Source organism: Parasteatoda tepidariorum, chromosome 4 (genome assembly GCF_043381705.1).
Source record: "Parasteatoda tepidariorum isolate YZ-2023 chromosome 4, CAS_Ptep_4.0, whole genome shotgun sequence".
NCBI classification, from domain to species: domain Eukaryota; kingdom Metazoa; phylum Arthropoda; class Arachnida; order Araneae; family Theridiidae; genus Parasteatoda; species Parasteatoda tepidariorum.
The window spans coordinates 18,290,584-18,301,432 of NC_092207.1; positions in this window are offsets into that span (position 1 = coordinate 18,290,584).

A 10,849-nucleotide genomic window follows, 5' to 3' on the forward strand; every position below is an offset into this window, starting at 1 on the left:
TTCTTAAGCGTTGTAGCTATATAATTTCAAACATCCTCAAGAGCTATAACACATCTGCAGCAGAACTGGATATGAAGACAAAATTGCTGGACAGGAACACTTTAATTGTCCACTAATCTTCAGATTTCCTGCTATGTTTTAAAAAACTTTATTTGTGAAAACCTTCAGCGTGGCGGACAGCTGGCCGCCTTAGGCGGCTAGTTATAAATAAAATAATATGTACATTATCTGAAATCACAAAAGAATAAAAACGATTTTGTTATTAAGTTTACAGCACCAATCCCACTTAAACCACGATATTCAGTCCGAATTATATGCTTTCAATATTTTGAAGCTATGCAATAAATATTCGTTTTACCGATTTTCACATTATCATTTTGTTATAGAAAATACTTTAAAACTCGAAGCTTTGCAAATAAAATTAGACACAAATAGTAACAAATACTAAAAAAAGCAACATAATTGTTTTTTAAGTAATAAATACTTAATACTTACAATAAGTACGTAAAGACTAAAACGGTTAAATTATTTTTCACACGCAAGAAAGTACTTTATAAATCACGAATTATTTTACCCATTCTTCTCAATGATAAAAGAGACCGTACTTTGTGAGGAATGTCTACCTGTTATATATTTTTAATAAAAATATATTTATTTTCTGGAATTTGTTTTACATCCAAACCTTCCATTATAATTGTTATTTAAATGAAGAAATTATAAATAATTACCCCTTAAAAAACTGCTACAAAAATGGATAAAATAATACTTAGATTTTAGACGGCTTATTTATCTTATTGATTACTCAGTCTTCTTTGAGCAATAGCTGATTATCGTGCTTATCACGATAATTGTGGGCATCAACCAAATTCAGATTTCAAATTAGAAAAATATTGATGCATTTTAAGAAATCATTAAGCCTACAGTTGGTTATAATACTCTGCGAAAAAAATAAGGTTTAAACTACTAAAATATGGTAAAATTTACCCTGTTTCTGGCTGTATAGGAACATAAAAAAAACTCGGTAATTTTTACCGAAGCTCTTCAGAAGCGATTTTGGTGAAATTAATAATAAAATATAGTTTTATAATTTGTGGTAAAATTTGAGATTTGAGGTAAAGTTTAGCAATTTTAAAATGATTCCTTAGATCATAGCATAAGTAACATTTATTCCGTTGAATTTACTTCTCAGTTTTGAATTTTTTAATAAATGTGTGGTAATAAGAATTATAATTTTAAAAAATATCTAAACGTTACCATGTGAACGGAAAAATTACCAAATGAATGGTTTAAATACCTTATATTTTGGTTTTATTATCCAGTTATATTAGTTTTTTGCCAGAAATATCGATATCGTACAACTGAGTGATTTAACAAGAATTTTTTTTTTCATGCAGACTGACTTATTTTAATAATGTGTAAGAGAAAAATGGCAAACGTTAAAGACAAGTATAACAATAATATTTCTTGCAGAAAACTCAGGTGATAGGCATGAATTTTCCTATCTGAGTTTCTGAGATTTGTTCAATTTTGTCAGCAGGTGGCGCGGCAGATAATAAATATCTAAAACGATGAAATCAACTTAGTTACATAACGTTTCGAAATCTTTCAATAAATGAAAATTATATTATAATATTTTCGTCAACTATTAGCTACAATCACAATCGTAAGCGAAAGATGAATTTTCATCGAAAGCACAAAGAAATAATTTTTAAAAAGAATTATTATCGCTTTATTATGATCACTGGTTACCCATTGGTCAAATGCTTTTTTTTCTGGATTGACTCCGTTAAACGCCACAACATTTCAAATCATGGGTTGCAAAAACTGTCTCCATCGATGTTTGCCGTCGGATTGGTTAACAAATCCTGACTATATACGCGTTTCAAGACGTCACGAAATACTTTTCCTTCTTCAGTATTCATATTTATATTTAAATCACCTTCACGACAGTAATTATAAGTTAATAATGAAAAGAATATAAAAATATTTTAAATTATTGTTATGTAAATACAGTAAGAATGACTGCTGGTGAAAATAAAGAGAAAAAAAGAATTCTAAAAAAATTATCAAACAGCAGCGGTCGCCATAGCAACGCATGCAATGACGACGCATGCGCACTGTTTACTATTACTCTTGAACACAGTTGAAATGTGTGATGACGTCCAAATAAAGTCAGTACGCCGTAAGATCCAAAACAAGACCCATTTTTCCCATGGGTTAAAAAAATTGAAACGGCTTGCAGCACCATCTTTAGCATTTTTTTTAAAAACTAGAACAGGAAACTAGAAAAAATCTATGTCTTGTCACATAAATTTGGAATATTTTTTTGAAACAACTGATACCCTGTTAGAACTTATTTTAAAACTGTCAGTCTGATTTACGACACCCTGCACTAAAATTGCTTTAACCCTGTATTGTTTCATATAGAGTACAAAACTTTATCAATATAAGATACAAAATCATAATAATATGTTCTACAATACTTATTTAGCATTCACTTTTTGCAGTTATCGGGTGTCTAAAAATTGGCCAACGATTCGGAAAGTACATCAAGGAAACTGAAATGAAAGAAGATGGAAATTCTTGGTTTGCAGAGATTTGTATAGCGAGGCATCCTCAGATTTTTCCTCCTCAAATTGTAGAGGTAGTTACAATGGTTGTCAGCAGGTGGTGCTGCAAACTATGGAACATAGCGAAGCAATAGTTTTTAAAATAACCACCATTTGAAGCAACAACGTTCCGCAGTTTGCGGAATAAAAACAAACTGACACTCTTACAAACATTCAGATGATTTTGCAGCTGAAAATTTTGTTTTATAAGCTTCTGCAGTCAGCAGAGCTGTGAGTTGAGTAATTTTTGAACTAATTTTAAAAATTGTTTCCAAAGCAAATCACTAAACACGTATATCTAATCTAACGCATATTCAAATCATCCATCATTTTAAGAACCCCTGATGTACACGTATTTATTTTCTACAATAAATACCTAAATGTTGTTTTCTTTTTGTATAACATGCTATTTGAGCTGTTGATGAAATAAAATATGCTTTAATGAAAGGAAAACGTAGTATTGAGCAGGGTGCTCTGTTATCAGCTCCCCTTAATCCATACATTCAAAATAGATGTCTATATCAAGTCTAAACAATCTACACGTGTATTAGATATTGCAAATTAATAAGAGTTTAAAGTACAATCAAAATCTATGAATCAATATTGAGGTCTGTCATAGCTGAAATAGTTTTGAAATCATCAAATGCAGCACATTTGTCAGACGAATATGTTTCATGAACATGAATTGTTTTTGTTTTATGAATATTTTTTAATAATTTCCAATCAATATCATTTTTAGCATTAAGTATTTAGAACATTTGACCAATAAACTGGCTTTGAAGTTTTTAAATTTTGGACCGAGTTCATAAAATTAGATACAGATTCGATTCATAAAATTGTTATAGCGATCATTATCTAAGTTAGCAGTTGTTTTATAAAAATTATTGCTAGCATCTTCTATCCTGTAGAATATATAATTAAACATATAAAATAAACTGACTTGAATAATATTTCTACAATTACACCACAGAGCCTCGATAATAATTTACCAGGCCTTGATATAAATTTTCATTTTTATTTCTCAAGCATTTAATTAGTTGAGACTATCCCTCTGACTTAGAATCTAATAATTTTTATTTTCGACAAGAATCCTTATACAATAATAGTAATAATTATAATTTTACGAAACGTCAAGTACAGCTCGAGATTTATAATTAAGATTTTACTACTCTCGAAATGTCATCTTATAAAATATATATATTCAACCATATAGTTTTAACAAACTGTGCATTCTAAATTTTGTTATTTTATTCGAAATTTTGACTTATTGTTTTCAATTTCTGACTGTTATGATTAAGATTATTCTTCGCCCCTATCAAAAATATTAAAAATAAATTTCAACGTGAGAGAAAGGTTGTTAAGTCATGTTAATTAATTTTCAAATGTGTTTACCTAAGTTGCTTCCAATTATAAAGTCTACTTCTAATGGAATATTTAGCGAACATAATTAAAAGGTAAGTAGTAGTCAAGCCTGAGGCTGCATTAAAATTTTTCATTCAAAATTAGTAAGTTAATAAGATCTTTGGAAGAGTTATTTACATCATAAACATTTTAAAATTGGAAATAGAATATAGAAAAAAAATGTCTCTCGGTAAGATTCTAGTGTAATTTAGAATTTAAGACATTTACTTTTGCCGCCAAAGGGTAAAAAAGAAATTACAAGAATTTCTTACAACATTTAGATCTTCATAGCCCTTGGCAAAAATCAACACCTTAGCTAGCTTTAGCTTTTATATTCTGTGTACCAATAGCTTTTTATAAGGAATGTATCTTTTTTGTACAAAACTGAAATAATTATGTAATAGAAATTTTCGAAAACAATGATATGTTTATCGAATCGGAAAATTCTCAGAAGCTGTTGCTTTCGGGCTATTATTATATCATTTTTAAAATAAAACTTCAGTTTTCAGTTTATAATTTAATATATCTTTTTCAAAACTTTACAAGGTAAAGGCCTTTATCTACTTTTGTCGCTAGTTCAATTACATTGTTAAAGATGAAAGGTGATTTTAAAATTCCTAGATTAAAGAAGCAATTAATTTTTTCCCCGATTTTCTCACATACCTACTTCGTAAAAATAATTGCTTTTCGTTGTAAATGATTTTTATTCCGGAACTTTTTAAATTCAAAGAAAACTATGATTTGCATATCGTTTTTGTCGCCAAACTAATAATGAGGTATTTGAAATGATCAAAAACGAATATCAATTCATTCTTCATTATTATTTTTTTCAAGTCACTACAAAAATTTTTATGATATGTTGCTTTAAGTAATGATCATATATCCACTGTTGCACGATTAGTAGAAATATTTATTATTCTCTGGGGAGATTTTTGTAGGATATACTTGCTTTTTAAAAGGGGAAAAATGTTGTTTTTAAAAAATATGTCCCGTTAATATCGCCAAGTTGCACTACAGTTCCATTTTCCAATTAACTTTTTTAAACATAATACAAGTATTGCTTTGAATGGTTATGATTACGTAATAAAATTTGTATTTTCAAATAAACATAATTGAAGTGTTTCTCATCGAAGAAACTTTATAAATTTCAAATATTAAGGTAGAAAAAATCTAAATGTTTGAAAAACTGGAATATCACTCGAGAAAAAATATAGAGATTTTTGCTCGATATACTTGCTTTTTAAAAGGGAAAAAATGTTGTTTTGAAAAAAAAAATATGTTGCGGTGATATCGCCAAATTACACCACAGTTCCATTTTCCAATTAACTTTATGAAACATAATACAAGTATTGCTTTGAATGGTTATGATTATGTAATAAAATTCGTATTTTCAAATTAGAATAATTGAAGTGTTTCTCATTGAAAAAACTTTATAAGCTCCAAACATTAAGATAGGAAAAAAAACGAAACGTTTCGAAAAAATGAAATATCACTAGAAAAGTATAGATTTTACGAACCTGAGCGTCCTGATTTATCTTTTTCGGTCATCGTCCGTCCCCTCGGCGACTGCAGATTTTCTTTTTATCTTTCTTATTTTTTTTTCTTTCTAAACGTTCCATTTCTTTCTGAATTATATGTTTTAAAACACTTGTTCTACTTTTGTTAATCAAATAACATTCGTCTGTTTTGTGAGCTCGAAACATATGGTTTTTTGCCACCTTAATTTTAGAAGCTGTATTCTTCTTTTGTAAGATATATTTTTCCATTGAAAACTATATCTTTCTTCTTCAGTTTTTTAGAATATTCATTTCATTGTAAAAGTGATTGTTTTTAAATACTCTTAGCAATAAATATTGCTAAGAAATTATATGAATATTAAAAAAAAGTGGTAGAAACTACAGTTTCAAAAAGAAATGAAGTATAAAACTAAAAAGAATGCATTTGTAAATCATAAGCAAATTGATAATCTAACACATTCAAGACATCATTTGTATTTAATTGCCTTTTTTCCAGAAAATATCTTCTTTAAAAAATGAAGAGAATCCTAAAAGTAAAGAATTGGAAATCAATTGCTGGGAGAAGGGCTGAAGGGGAAAAGCTTGTGAGGAAGACCCAGGCTCACAAAGGGCTGTCGTGCCAATGCTGATGAGGAAAAAATAAAGAGGACTATTTATAATTCTTAGTTGTAAGCTTTATGTAAATTGATTGATTTTTTTAAATTATGTTACAGATAAACTATTATATTACGGATTTTAGATATTGCATATAAAAAAGTAAAGCAAGCAAAATAAGAGACACACGATTAAAAATTTCTCACAAAAAATGGTTAAAAGCAATTTATTAATTGTTATTTTACCATATTCAAATTAAACAGTATGTAATAATGCACGTAAAAAGTTTTTTGTATTATATACATAGTGTAGCTGGTATATAATTAACTAATCAATTAATTAAATAGCGTAAAAAGTAAATGCTGTATATTATTTTAATATCAGTCTGCTTGAACTAGTATGGATATTAAGTAAATTGCAAAACAATATCTTTAATAAAAAATGTATTAAGGAATGCTTTAATCCATATATCTATTTTCAGCTTCCATTAATCATTCAAGTGTCCTCCGATCTCATTATTTTATGAATTTCCAATACTTCTTACTGTTAGCCTTAGGTTATAACTAAACTGAAATTATTTTTATACATATAGTGAATAGCTTTTTTAATATAAATTCCGTGCATGGTGAGTAGGTGGAAGAGAAAATTAATATCATATCCCGTAGCCTAGATCTGGGGTTTCCAATTTCACGATGAGAAATTTATTTTTAATAGAGTATGGGGAATAGCAGTTTTGTTCGAGCTTCGTAGGAAAATTCTTACGGGTTGAAATCTTCTCAGGAGATAGTTTCTTCTCTAGTAATTAATTTATAACTATTTGTATTAAAAACGGAAATGGAATGTTGCATTGGTATTTTAAGTATTATTTTGAATACCTAAAACAACTACATAACAGTTTGTCTCTTTTCAATTTAAAAGTTTTCAGCGGAAGTAAAACCGTGTAACCGTGTTCAAAAAAATCTAATTAAGTAGGGAAGAGTGGGGTCAATTGTAACATTTTTTACTTAACTATTTTTAACTAACAAAAAATCCAATATATTAATAGTATTAATTGGCAGGCGAGTAAAATAGACTATCCTCTACTAGAAAAAAAAACCCTTATTTTAAATGTTATTATATTAGTTATTAACAATTTTTGACAGTCGTGCACTTGTTACAATTGTCCCCACTTACGGGGTCAGTTGTAACAGTTCATAAATTCAACTAAAACATAGTTAATTATACACATTATCATAGTTGTGATATATTTTTTATTGATCAAAATGGTAGTGATATTTTAGGAGTAAAAATAATAATGAGCAGAGACCTAAAGGGTTAAACTTTTAACTTTAAGGGGTTAAAAATTTTAATTTATGCTGTGAAAGGTGACACATAAAATAATGCACATGCAACATAATATAAATGATATAGGAAACTATTGGTGGTTCTTTAAGAGTTAAGTAATGGTTTGTAAACATAAGATTATTTATTTTCAGCTGTTACAATCGTCTCTTTACTTATTGTTACAATCGTCCCCAAGACGCCATTTCAGCTTCATTTGTTAAAAACAATGCTAGTTAATTAACAAAACTAATATTTTTTTGAAATGTTAATTAAGGTGTTCACTTGCATATTCGGTTAATAATTTTTATTTGTTTAAACAAAGTTACTTTGTTACAATATAATATTCTAATACCAAAAAAAGTACTTACGTAGCGTGAAAATATCTTTTGTGATGTAACTCTTTCAAAAGTAAATAAAAATGGTTGACAGCAGGGGTGTACATGTAGATTTATTAAATACTCCTTGTGCGCCATCTAGGAACCAAAACTAGAACCCGACATTTGAAATTTTTGCTCTGTTACAATCGAAATTCATACCTTATCTATAAGTTGACGTCCGAGGACCACCTAATTATTTTCATGTAGCGATTAGGCGTAATTTTTCAGAACAAATCGGTTGTGAAAAAAGCTGGAGGCTACTGTGGCGTAACTACCACTATAAATATTAAGTATATAAAACATGCTAACTTGATTCTATCTTGAGGTACCTTTTAATAGATGAAGGTTGACATAGTCTATAATTAAATCCCCTACAATGGTCACCTGTGGACGTGATATGAGTTCGCCAACATGATAGATGGTCCACATTAAAACAGTTGATTTGCCTAAAAATATGCTGTTCAAAAGAAGAAAGAAAAAAATAATCCGGTGAGGTAAATGAAGTCGTCCGGTCAATAAACAAAAAATAATGAAGAGCGAAATGCTATAAAAACAACAACAAAAAATGAGCGAAATGCTATAAACAAAAAAATGAGAGAAATGCTATAAGCAAAAAAAAGAGCAAAATGCTATAAACAAGAAAAAAATATATATAATGAGCAAAAATATTATAAATAAATAAACAGCATGAATCAACTAGTGGTATCCGTTCATCGAATTCTATCCCAGATAAAATTCTGGAAGGTGAGCAATGTGGTGTTACTACCACTATAAATATTAAATACCGAATCACTAGTATATAAGACATGTTAACTTGGTTCTATCTTGAAGTACCTTTTAATAGATGAAGGTTGACATAGTCTATAATTATATCTCTTCACTACTAATCAAATGTGTGTATACTTAAAATTTTTTACTACACATCATTTGAGGTTGACCCCTTTACACATAGTAGGCTCTAGAAAATAGGTTCTTGAAGGGCGAAAGATCACCGGTATATCAAAGGGAAGGATAATAAGAATTGACATTTAAGAGGACTTAGAATGTAGCAGTTTTATCTTTCAATTCGTTCTCGTACTGATTTCAACCGGATGTTGGATTACACTGCACTTGTCAATAACTGAAGAGCTGCTTGTTGAAATTCATGCCCTATATATAAACTAAAGGTATCACCTAGATCTTTTCATGTAGCAATAAGTTTAAATTAGTTAGTGGTTTTCCAGAATAAATCGGTTACAAAGAAAATTGGAGTTTCCTAGTTTTCGAATAGTAGATACAAGAATATGGGGAAGGGGATCACCTTCAAGATCAAATGACAGGGATAAGATTTTGCACAGATTTAGGGACATAGTAAATAGAGTGCTTTACCTTTTATATTGCTCTCGAGATATTTCAATTAGCTTTAACATTACTTGGCTCGTATCTTTTTCTGGCAGTGGCACTGACAGTGCCTAACTAATTATTATTAACTATTTCCAACACTTTCGATAAAAGTTATATTTTTCTCCGCAAAAATCAAAATATATTTGAAAAAAAGAATTTTTCGAAAAAAATTTTCCAAATTCGACTCATCTAAACCGAAAGGAATAAAAGGTTTCAAAAAAGTAGCACCAATTACTTGTTAATAAGATCTATTATCATTAATTCTCAAAATTTATTTTGAGATTAAATTAGGAATTATATATTGCTTAAAGTTGAACATCTTCGAAATTCTAATAATGTTTCGATAATTCGATAATTCTTTTTTTCTTCGCCTCGGAAGAAGCCGGAAATAATGCTCATTTACCGTTACCCAGTGGACACCTGTGAACCTAAGTCACGGAGACGAGCACTATTACACACGCCATACTGCCACAGATACCCGTTCATAAGGTGAGCAACATTAACTCATAACACAATAGAGAACAATTCACAGAGAGAAACATTAATGCCCTGAGCAGGATTTGAACCCGCAACCATTGGCTTCACAGTCAGGCACGCTGACCTCTCGGGCACCTGGTCGTCATAATTTTTACTGTAGATTTCTTCTTCTTTCAAACGATTTGATATTTAAATTATTTAGAATATCATTATCATTTTAATTATCAATCACTGTAATTATCAATCAACATATTGTGAAAATACTTTTCGAATAAAGGATGATATATATTTTCCCAGTCATTTTAAATATTTATTTATTACGTGAATTTACCAAGCACTAAATGCAAATTGATACTGTTCCGTGTTGTATTAGAAAGGATTATAAAAGTTCTTTTTTGATTTTAAAATTCTAAATGTATTTTTTCTGATTTGATTTATTAGGTAATAATTAATTTCGAAATAATTTCTTATAGAATCATGTACATTTTTTCAAAATTTTAATATATTCAGAATAAAGTAATTCAATTTTTCATTTAAAATACACTTTAGTTCTTACAAAAGGACTTCTTTTCACACTCTATACAATAAAAAAACAATATATTTGAAGTTTCCAGTGAACAAAAATGCCTAAAAACCTTTTTTTTTTTTCAGGAAATGTGAATAAAGGGTTTGGATATATCCGATGAAAATATTCCAAAGAAGAAAAATAAAAAGGTGGCATCAGCGTGAAATAGAAAATTCCAACATTCTTTACTTTTTTTTTACTAAAAGCATTTGCATGTATCGATGCAAAAGTGAATATTATTTGAAAAAGAAAAAAGAAACAGCGGAAACCAAAAGGTAAAAGATAAATTTTTTTTTTATTGTTGAATAGTTGAGATGCAAACATGGCAAACTAAAGTTTTATATTGCATGTGTGGAGCATACCAAGATAAGCTTACATTTTTTATATATATATACATATATGGCAGTACTTTTACTTTCGTTACTTGTACCGCCGGAACAAGTAAAAAGTACGTACTTTTACTTGTACTTCGTTACTTTTTAAATTTAGTACTTTTACTTGTACTTTCGTTACTTTTTTAGGGAAAAAGTACAAGTATTTGTAACGGAAATGTCGAATGAAATCGTTACTTTTTTCTAAAACTCGGTAAGCTTTCTAAAAAAA